The sequence below is a fragment of the Babylonia areolata genome, chromosome 7, assembly GCF_041734735.1.
Source record: "Babylonia areolata isolate BAREFJ2019XMU chromosome 7, ASM4173473v1, whole genome shotgun sequence".
NCBI lineage: Eukaryota > Metazoa > Mollusca > Gastropoda > Neogastropoda > Buccinidae > Babylonia > Babylonia areolata.
In genome coordinates, this window is record NC_134882.1 from 44,442,425 (window position 1) to 44,454,924 (window position 12,500).

Sequence of the window (12,500 nt, forward strand, 5' to 3'; positions counted from 1 at the left end):
ATATCTGAGCTCAAAACAGCTTCTCTTTTACGGGTGCTGCGGTGGAGTAAGGTGTGATAATGGAGCCAGTTGAATGCAGAGCAGTCATCAAGTTTCTGTACTTGAGAGGCCACGTTCTATGAGATGAAAGAGACTGATGGGAGGATGCCCCATCGTATGATGTTGTTAAACACTGGCATCGTCGTTTCAAGTGTGGTCAGATCCCATTCCCGGGCGACCACAGTCCGCCATTGATGATGATACCACCCGGCTAGTGGAGGCCGCCATTTTGGAGGATCACCGAATAACCGTTCGCCAACTAGCTCAATATGTCAAGATCAGTGTGGGGTCTGTGGAAAGAATCATCCATCACCATTTACACATGTGGAAGTTGTCTGCACGATGGATTCCCCAGTTGCTCACACCTTTCTAGAAGCAGGAATGAGTCACGTGCTCCCAGGCTCTTTTGGCAGTGTGCCAGGAAAACCAGGAGGACTTCTTCAACAGACTAATCATGCAGGACGGAACATGGGTCCATCACTATGATCTAGAGACTAAAACCCAGTTGAAGCAATGGAAGCATTTTCACTCACCGCCTCCGAAGAAGGCACGTGTCCAACCGGCGGGTAATGTCAATCCCACGGTCTTTTGAGACCAGCCGGGATTAGTGATGATGGATTTCCTGGCAAAGGGTACCACAGTTACCAGGACATAGTTCGCTTCATTGCTGCAGAAATTGTGATAGCCATCAAAACTGAGAGGCGAGGCATGCTGACCAAAGGTGTCCGCCTCCTACAAGACCACGCCCCGGTTCACAACTCGCATGTTGCCCAGATGGAAGCACGGTCATGGGGGTATGAAATCCTTCCTCATCCCCTTATTCCTCCGACCTCACGCCATCTGACTTCCACCTCTTTCCAACCATGAAGTCATTTTTTTAGGGCAAGCACTTCCCAGACAATCAAGTGCATATTTCCGAGGTCAAATCGTGGCTTCTGTCGCAACCGGAAGACTTCTACAGGAAAGGTCTTCACAGCTGCATAAAGCGATGGGAAAAGTATGTCACCTGTGGCGGTACTTATGTAGAGGAATACTGATACCTGTGCCAAGTTTCGTTCAGTCCATGGGAAGTGAGCCAGGGGAAATCTCTAATGAACATTCTTCATAGCATGTAGAAGTTGTTTCTACAAGGTCAGGTAAAATTTGGCCTCATTTCTGAATTCTGGCTACAGACCACTTCGGGTTTCAAATCCCACATGTTACCATTGACTATACAGTCGCTTTTTAAACTTTTCATGCGTTTTAATTCGATAACCTTTTACTGCAGTCTGCTTTGACCTGAAAACGGCCGATGACAGGATATACAAAATTGATTATGTATGACCTTCATTTTTCATCCAGGGTGCAGAAAGACAGTTTTGATGGTCACGGGTACCAAAATGGCAGTCCACAAGGCTTTCACTAATGAAGAAGTTTTCATCAGAGTAAACATCTTTTTGCAGATAAGTTCGATTCATCTGTTTGAGAGCCACGGGAGCAGAGAAGCGCAATTTAAATCATGGGTTTGGTGAATAAAATTACTGTGACATAAATATCTAAATCAACCTAATGAAATATACCCTTTCTACCTACTCCTGAACCAAGGCAGTCAGTTAACACAGTGGATGTCAATTTTCAGTTCACGTCATATACATTTAGACTATACAAGCCACTGGAGTAACCGTTATCTTTCAAAGAAAAGAATGCAACAGAAGAATGCTCACGAAAAAAAACTGCCGATTGTTCTCGTAACCTGAATGTAGACCACTCACGTGTGTGGGGTGGGGGTGGGGGGATGCGGTGTATACGTGAGTGTCACATGTGTAAGAGTGAAACTGTGTGTGAAGGCTTACATGTGATAGATAGATAGATAGATAGATAGATAGATGGATAGATAGATAGATAGATAGATAGGTAGGTATATAGAGTCAAGATTCACGATGGGTCAACGTGCTTTGGCTATGGGCATTCGTACATATGGGGGAAACGGGTGGGAGGACGAGTAGAGGGAGAGGGTAGTCTAATTGCAACAACTGATATGTAATGACATTATGTTTGAGTACGGTACGTGAGAGAGAGACACAGTAGGGGAGAGGGGGGAGGGGAAGGCGGGAGAGGGGGCTGGTAAAAGAAACAAACAAACAAACGGGAGGTTACTTTCCTAAACTGTATGAAACAAACCAGTACATATAGGCCCTAAATCTATCACAGCAGACGATACAACTGTTCTGTGTTCTAAATAATACACTCACCAGCAGACGAAGACAGATGAATGAGTTCCAGTTCTACTTTATGTCTCGCAGACCGGTTAACAGCAGAGAAATGCAGTATGAATTTATGTCCGAAAATAGACATAGACTTTCTCGTTGCTGATTCATACCTAGGTGTTGTCATGTTCTCTCCTGATCGATGATGATGCATTTCCCCCGTTCCCGTTGATTCAAACCCAGGCACCATCGTGCTCCCCAAAGCCCCAGACTGCTTTGCCATCCCCCGTGCTCCATCCTTAGAAGCGGTCGTTCTCTCCGGTCCTCCACCAGAAGACCTTGATTTGCAGCTATCAAACCATGACCAAAAGCTATGTGTGTAGGATACTCGGACTGTAATAGTGTCAGTCATACTGTACAAGGAACGAAAAGTTGGGAAAAAACTGCATGATAGAGAAAACCTGTTCTCTCTGATGACACTGAAATAGTCTGACACTTCCAAACTCGTCCCTTGACAGCACTCAACAATTTGAAAACGCACTATTTTGTTGGGTGCTACTTGAAGCGTGAACGTACATTCCCAGTGAAAACTTACCATTTGACCCAAACGAAAGACGCCACTTAAACCCTGAATTTCAATATTTCCTCGACACCCAGGAGAGGTCGAAACGTTCATGGTCGCTTTCTTTGTTTCAGCAGCGTCATCTCTGTCTCTAATGTTTTGCTGTGTTTGGGGACTTAAATCAGGCGTGTTTTGGGTCACAGGTTCCACTGCAAGCCGAACATGATTTGCGGCATTTGTGGTATTTTGCAGACTCCAAGAAGAAATGTTTAAACGTGAACTGTTGTCACTGTCAAAAACGTCTGTCACGTTAGTGTTGACAGTAATTGTTAGGTGTATGATGTTATAAAGCACACAAAGCGAAAGGCGTTTTTCCATGAGCATTGTGCTCGTTGGTTTGATAGGTCTGCGAGGACTGAGTTGATCACTGTTCCCAGACAATGTTCACAACGTCATCATTTGCGACACAGGTCTCGATCTGCCATTACCTTTCCTCATTAGTGGTGATGTCATCTTAACTAAACACTTACGGTAGTTACGGTGTGCCTTCAGTGCTCCTCTCTCTCTCTCTCTCTCTCTCTGTGAGAGAGAGAGAGAGAGAGAGAGAGAGAGAGAGAAAGAGCGTTTGACAGTCTAAATAAATTCACAATTCCCACACTTGGTTTTTGTGTTGACGATGAATCGTTACTATTGTTGGCGCCACACACGGGGCAGGCTGCTATGGTGTTATGTCCACTTGATTTTCTCCTGTTCATGTGGACGTCTGCGATTATTGTATTTGTGGTTTACTTTAAGTCCACATTTCACGGTTTTATGTCTTTTATATGTGATACATTGAATGACTGTGATTCTCGTGTTTTGTTATGAATTTTACATCACGAATTATTCTTTTCTTCGAGATGATATAATACCCTGTATTCTGTAAGGGTAACTCTGACCACAAACAATGACTGACAGAGCTCGTTACCTGGTCAGCCATCCATGTGGGAGAACACCTACGACCCAAGGATCTGCTGTCACCGTACCAGCTTGCTAGACTGTGGCAGATGAACCCCGGTTGTAAAGGATGGGGCCAGTAAAATCAATCATTATACCCATCTGCTGCGCACACTACATTCCGCCTACAATTTTCAAAGACACGCCCACGTCTATGACCATCTCCCCATCACCCTCCCTCCTCGCTGATCGTTCATCATCATCTTCTTCTCCCTCAACTCTGTGAAGAGTCATTATGGTTCCGCACATAAAAAAATGTTCACACGTTCACTCCAGGTCTGTCGGTTGTGTGTCAAGTGACCGTTCATCAAGTCTGCTCTAACCTCCGAACCCGAGAGTTAGCGACTCACCGTTAATTTTACCAGAGGCGCGTTTCTTACACGCTAGTTGGTCCAGGTTCTTTCTAGGAAGGCGCGTTTCTTTTTTTTCCACCTCGCGGCAAGAGTGCTAGGTTCTTGCGGGGCAGACACGAAGTGCGGGCCATAGCCACTTCGGCTGCTTTCCAGCACTCGGTGCCGCTCCAGCATGTCTTGGAGGCAGCCTTCTGGCGGTCTGATAATCCCTTCATCAACTTCTACCTCAGAGTTCCTGGCTAAGAACCAAGACCCGGAGGTCCCTTTCCCCTCTCTGAGGGTCAGACCTTTGTCTGATATTCTTGCCCAAGACGATGAGGATAGACATCTCTGCCCTGGTCGGTGCCTCAAATACTATTGGGATACGTCTCGCCACAGGCGTTCTTCTCAGAGACGTCTTATCATCTCCCTCAATGAGAATTACAAGAAAGACATAGCTGCAGGCACCATTTCCAGGGCTACGTAACCTTCCGAGCATGTTTGCCGCGAGGTAAGAATAGAATCTACTTCCCGACTCGCATTCGTTTCGTTGTGCATGTAGGATGGTTCAGTGGAGAGGAAGACGGTTGCAGCAGAGCACTGTGGAGTGCTAAGGGCAGGATGAGGCACATAGGATATCCTGGTCATCCACTGCATCCGTTTCCATCTCCAGTCGTCTTGACCTCGTCTTGCCACTGGATACAGACGGTCTCGGACAAGAGAGTGAGGTCAACGGTGCGCAACTCCTCCTCACTATAAACAAAGTCATCGCGCAAGTCATCAGTCATCCTTCATCCCATACCATCATTTTCCCCAAGACCTGTGTCGACAGGCGAGCGACGAAGCGACAGGTGTGGGTACACTGGCAGTCGTAGCCGCGGACCTGCACACAGGCGGCTCAGGCCATAGGGTCGTTTTTCACCGACTGGAGCAGCGGTGGAGATCGGCAGCCCCCTGAGCGACTGAGCAGCCCTCTTCAGGACAGCACTGCTCACCTCCATGGCATGAGGAAAGGGCTAGAAAAGGTGCCCTAAACATTGCCTGCTCCACACCACCCTAGTCAGCATACCGCGGCTGACAGGGACCCTACTCAAGCGGTCGACACACAAAGGAAAGAAAGAAGAAAACAAGGAGCATCCCATTGACCATTGCCACATGGAACGTGCGTACGCTTCTGGTCGGAGGCGACTCAGACAGACCACAGAGACGCACAGCACTCATTGCGAGTGAACTAGCCAGGTACAACATCGACATCGCTGCCTTAAGTGAGACCAGACTGGCAGAAGAAGGCGAACTCTGTGAGCGAGGTGCAGGCTACACCTTCTTTTGGAGTGGTCGCGGACCTGAAGAGAGACGTGAGGCTGGAGTTGGCTTTGCAGTGAAGACAATCCTCGTTGGCAAGCTGGCTGGCCCCCCGAAAGGAGTGAACGATCGCCTGATGACGATGAAACTCCCTTTATGCAACGGGAAGAAGTTTACCACCATTGTCAGCGCCTATGCGTCCACCATGACCAACCCAGATGAGATCAAGGATAAGTTCTACGAGGACCTGAACGCTGTCATCACCGCTGTTCCCAACGCAGACAAGTTCATCATTCTTGGTGACTTTAACGCGAGAGTTGGCTGTGACAGCACCTCCTGGGAAGGCGTGATTGGGAAGCATGGGGTTGGCAACTGTAACAGCAATGGTCAACTACTTCTCCAAACATGTGCCGAGCACGACTTTTTTTTTTTTTTATCACAAACACCGTCTCCTGCCTCCCTACCCGTAACAGGACGTCATGGATGCATCCTCGCTCTGGGCATTGGCATCTCATCGACTTTGTCATCGTCAGGAAGAGGGACAGGCAGGACGTACGAGTCACGAGGGCCATGTGCGGCGCCGAGTGCTGGACAGACCACCGCCTTATCGTCTCCAAACTCAACCTCCGCATCCAGCCCAAGAGACGGCCTCAGGGCATGAAAGCACCCAAACGCCTGAATGTCAGCAAGCTGGAGCTAGGCAACATCAAGCAGAGCTTTGCTGACACCCTGGAGGAACGCCTTGAGTCCACCGTGCTGGACAACCAGAATGTGGAGGCAGCATGGGGCCAGGAAGCACAAAGACTGGTTTGATGAGAAGTGCACTGAGATCAAGCAGCTGCTGGAAGACAAACGCCAAGCCTACAGAGCCCACATTGAAGATCCCAAGTCACAGTAACCCACCCCACCCACCCCCAGGATGACTAGATGGTCCTCGTCGATCCCGACGGACGAACCACAGGATACTCCTCTCCTTTGCTACTCGCTCTCTCGCCACTAACACGCAAGCATGCTCACGTTTAAGAAATACATCTCATGCTGTTCCCTCCATCGAGAACGCGTGCAGGGCTGGCCTTGAGGGCACAGGGAGGCGGGGGAAGAACCGTGGCACTGCAGCACCAAACCCGGAACCCAGACTTTCCCTTGCAGCCCGGCCCAGCATCCAGACCTGCCTGTCCCACATTGGACTTGACAGTCACCGTAGAGCATGCAACTGACATGGACAACCTTCTTACCTACACCTTCAGTTCACGAAGACAGGCCATTGAGATAAACCGTTACTTCTCCGGATCCACAAAACTTCTGTTCACTGAGCCCTGTACTCTTCACACATTTCTGTTAGCTGGTTTTTTGTTTGTTTGTTTGTTTGTTTGTTTTTTGTTGTTGTTTTTTGTTTTTTTGTTTGTTGTTGTTGTTGTTGTTATTTTATTTTTATTTATTTATTTTTTCCCTCAAGGCCTGACTAAGCGCGTTGGGTTACAGTGCACTGCTGGTCAGGCAACCGCTTGGCAGATGTGGTGTAGCGTATATGGATTTGACCGAACGCAGTGACGCCTCCTTGAGCTACTGATACTGATACTGTTTCAGTGAGAACTCTTATCAGAACAGGACCTGGATTCTCTATCTACTACCGTCAGTAACCTTCTCCGAGCAAGAAATAATGCATCTGTTTGATGCGATTCCTGGGATTTCTTCTTCTGTTGGGCGGTCTCAATCGTTATTCGCCATTTTAGTTCAGTGATAATACATCCCTCACAAAATTATCATTTTTCAGAATTAAACCTATGTAACCTAAACAATAATACATTAATGATATAAATCAATTTCACCCAGCCACAGGTATGTTTTCATGCTGCGGTCTGTCGGTGTACAATCCCTCATTAGTTCTGAACTTGGAGCGGAAGGTACCCGACAGATCCATGGCAAAGGTAAATTTCCACTGGTTATTGCTCTCTGTCTTGGCGATCTCATTCTAAAAGGACGGCCCGGGATCTCTTTTTCAGCAACTGATCGAACAGATTTACAAGCATTCCAAATATTGCAATCTCAACATCTTGCCACTCACAAAAAACGCCATCAATTCTCTTGCCCACAAATCTTTCTCTGAATCAGCAGCTAAGTCTTTCATTCTTTCACGCATACCTATGCTTTGGCTGCAAATAACTAAGAGATTCACCTTGTGCAATTTCCACCTCCACAAAACATCTTCCCGCGGACAGTTCTGTCTATGTGTCTGAACGTAGAGCAATGGTTTGGGCTCTTTTAAAATAGTGAACCATCTTCAGTATTAAAAAAAACACAACAACCCCCAAACTTTTGTAAAAAGGATTTAGGGACAGAGATGTTCAGAAGAATCGTGTTTACATGGTTAATGTAAGTGCCGACTGTACAGGAAAATACTTCCAGGAAGTCACAAACTGTACATTTTGTGTACAGACCTGGATTTTTTCCCCCCGCCGACTCTTAAACGATAGACAATAATTAACCTTTCTTAAATGATCAGATATTCGTTAATACCCAATCTTCATTTTATAAGTTTGGAACTGTCAAGATAATCATTGTTAGTGTATTTAAGGAAAGGAGGAGAGGCAGATAAGGAAGGAAATGAGATTAAAACCTCTCTCTGTATTTTGACCATCACAGCTTCATTAGCTGGGTTCTGACAAAATTAAGAAGCAAATTCCGTGTCCTCTTTATCGGGAGAAAGGAGCTTCAAACATCTGCCTTGAAAAGTGAAAATAACAAACACTGTCAGTCCGTGCTAATAACCCACCCCAACTCTTTCTCCCCCCCCCCTACCCCCCACAAACACCGTCAGACACAGACACACACACACACACACACACACACACACACACACACACACACACACACACATACACACACACACACACACACATGCGCGCGCATGCTCTGCAAATATTCTACATTTGTTTATACACATCTTCAAGAAATGAACTTCGTGGTTAAACCGTTCCCGTTATTTGTTTTTAAGTGAAGACCACACAGCTCCAGACAACCTGCTTGTTGGGTCCACTCACGAGGCTCACACAAATTTGACAGTTAAATGCATTGATGACAGAACACACACACACACACACACACACACACACACACACACACACACACACACACACACACACACACACACACACACACCTTTCATTTTTACTATTAAAAATTATTGTGCTCTAACGGATGCCTAAGTATCTAATTGTATATTTCGCTTTGTGTCATTTCAGCTTTGCCTACTCTTGATTATACATATCTCTCAATTCTTGACCAACACTTTGCGTCAAAACACAGATGAGGTATCTGCTTCCCATACCCCTATTCCTTAATGTTTTTAAGCAAATGTGGTGTTACTAGTAGATATAGACACTTTGACGCCATGACATGATCTAAACTGAAACATCATCACTAAATGGTGAAAGGTCTGGAACAGACTGTTTAAGTACTACAGTGCATATATTAGTGTAATAAAGAAAATTGACACACTTGTTTGTCATGTCTCACAACACGAAACTTAATTAACACTTTTCGCCCCCCGGCGATTTCAGAACTTTGGGTGCAACAACGAACTTCCAGAACGCCAAAGTAACCCTGTATCACATGAATGAAGTTGAAAAGCAATCACTGACTATATTTGAGAAACTGACAAAGTTTAGAACCTAGATGACTCACATTTATCCGTTTGTCAGTGCAGCATAGCGATACTGATGGCACTAAAGGAAGATTTATTGCTCGGATTGTATGGCAGAAGCAATGTGAACACTGTGAGTGGTTGCATGCTTGTCAATAGATATTATGAGTGCGTTCGTTTTGTTTATGTTCCTCTCCATGTCTGTCTGTTTCTGTCGTCACATACAGATATAAATTATGTAAACATACAAACATGCACGTTCGCACACACACACACACACACACTGCACACACACACACACACACACACACACACACACACACACACACACACACACACACACACACACACACGGCGCACAAACTTGTGCGCACACGACACACACATATGTTTACACATAACACACACTACACAGGCACATGCATGCACATACATACATACATACATACATACGTGTACACAGAATACACCCGCGCACACACGAACACACACACACACACACACACACACACACACACACACACACCGTGGGACACACATACACACACACACACACACACACACACCGTGGGACACACACACACACACACACACACACACACACACACACACACACAAACACACACACACACACACACACACACACACACACATACACACACAAATCACCACCAGCATGCTTATCACTTTTTACACGCACACAATCTAACAATATATAACACGACCGGCCAACATCCTTAACGCTTTAAAACAGACATTCAAAGTAGTGAGATCTGAGACTGAATACCGTGGGCATACAGCTTCATCTGAGATGTGAGAACTTGTGGGTCACAATCTGCGCACGGGAGTTTTGAAGCCACAACAGACAAATGCGTAGAATGTTTTGTCAAAATCACTGCATTTTGTTTAGATATCAAAGTGGACTTTCGCCCTGCAAAATTTTTGTCAAGGATCCCATGCATGTGCCGTGGACACTTTATGTGCGCCGACATTGTTTTATTGCCATTAACAATACTACCCGGCCTTGGCAAGGGGGACAATGTATGAACTGAATAAAAGATAATGGCGATATTCAGAGACCGGGAAATTTTGATCAACACTTCTGCTGAGAGTAAAACAAGAAAAACGACAACAAAAAACAAAACCATAGAACTGAACATATTGCTAAGAGTATATATATAAATAAAATAAAAAAGGTGGGGGTGCGGGGGCGTGGGGGGGGGGGGAGGGAGAGAAAAACAGTATAAAACATGACTATGAATGCTAACATATACAATCACATTCATACATGCCTAAAGGGTAGGCTGGTTGTAGACAATTCAACGTTACCTTAGGAATTATGTCTAAATACCAGGCACACACACATACGCTCACAACTGAGTCAGTTCACGTTAACACGCGCACACACATTTGTATTCGTTATTCAGGGCTTATTTGTGCTTTATACAAGGCATGAAATACAAAATCTCGACCATCCAACTTTCTACAAAATCATTGGCATAAGCTGTGAAATTGACATCAGAGTAACAGTGTTTTTTTCGATACTGACTATGCGGAGAGAGAGAGAGAGAGAGAGAGAGAGAGAGAGAGAGAGAGAGAGAGAGAGAGAGAGAGAGAGAGAGAGAGAGAATGAATGAATGAATGAATCTTTATTTTCCAACGGTGAAGATATTAGCACTTTGGCCGACTTACACATCTGCCGTTGTTCTAAGAGACACACAAACATGTACGCATATAAATGTAGTTATACTGAATACTTAATACATGTATAATGTACTAGTATAACACAGCGTCAAACTGAGAGACACAACATCACTCACATCTGTACGGAACGGAAGCGAGTAACACACACACGCACACACGCGCACACACACACACACACACACACACACACACACACACACACACACACACACACACACACACACACACACACACACACACACACTAACACACACACACACACACACACACACACACACACACAAACACACACCAAGGGATAAACAACAACAAAACCCTAGCGTGAATGCTACACATGAATGATTCAAGTGAAATTAACACAGAAAAGTAACGATAAAATTTTAAACACAGATGTAAGAGACATAAAAGGCAGCAAATAAGGCGACGGGTAATAGGGATATGGACAGATAGACACATTATGTGAAAGACAGAGAGAGGGAGAGACAGAGGGGAGAGAGAGACACAGACAGACAGACAGACAGACAGAGATGTAAAAATATGCCAGTGTGGGGAAAAAGGAAGAAGGAAAAAAAAAAAAAAAAAGAGTTGGGTGAGGGTGGTTCACAATTTGTAATACATGTAAGTATACAAAATCGTAGACGTGACCAGACTAGAGTTTGATTTCGTTTGTTTGTGTCCACTGTAAAGAGAAAATCTCTGAAATAATATTATATGGCGTGATACGTTATCAACTGATTGACGCATTTCGACATAGTTTGTAAGGATTGTCAGTGACAATATTATACCAGATTTGAGAGAGAGAGAGAGAGAGGCTTTGACACTTCGAAATTAAAGTCAATGGTAACGTGGGTGAATGCGTCAATAATGATAATTTCATTGCATGACTAACTGAGTACCAGAATCAAAGGAATTGTGAAATCAATGATACTGAAACAAAACTTGACAAAGTTCTTTCCTTGAAGAAAAATGGTAGCACCAGCAGGCCACGCAACACATAATAACTCCGTTCATTTACCCATCAATGCAACACACACACAGACACAGACACACACACACACACACACACACACACACACACACACACACACACACACACACACAGACACACACAGACACACACAAAGCAAGAGCCAAGGTTGCGGTAAAAAGATAACTCATGTCCCGTGAATGACGTGAAGTGAAAGAGTGATCTCCCTGTATTTTCTACTTTCCTGCTGTCATGGAATCCTCGAAAGACGTGTGCACTAGTTTCATTTTCACAACTTGCTCATGAACAAGGTGTCTTTCTGACACTTTGAAACTCTAGAACAAAGTTTTGTGGAATTGTCTTCTGAGAATTTTGACACATTCAGAATTTTCAACTGAGTGTTCGAAAATGTCAGTTGAAGACTTCGTAACCCGCAGTCGCAAACTTCTTGAGAAAGAACGGGATGCAGAAATTGAAGAAACAAGGTTTTTACCAGTTTCCTTCCTTTAACATTCAGATTAAGTTAAACTTACCGGTTACCATTGGATATAATTCCGTTTAATTAGGGTGTTTGTCTACAACAAGGTACATGCTACTCGGTCAGACGGATAAGTCATTCTGACGAGTGTGTCAACAAGATAATTATTACTTGGTCAGTAAAACTCAGTTTCAGTATCAGAGATAGAGGCATTAAAGCATATGCCGAAAAAAATGAGAGAGAGAGAGAGAAAAAAAAAAGAAGAAAAAAAAAAGAAACATTGGTGTGGGA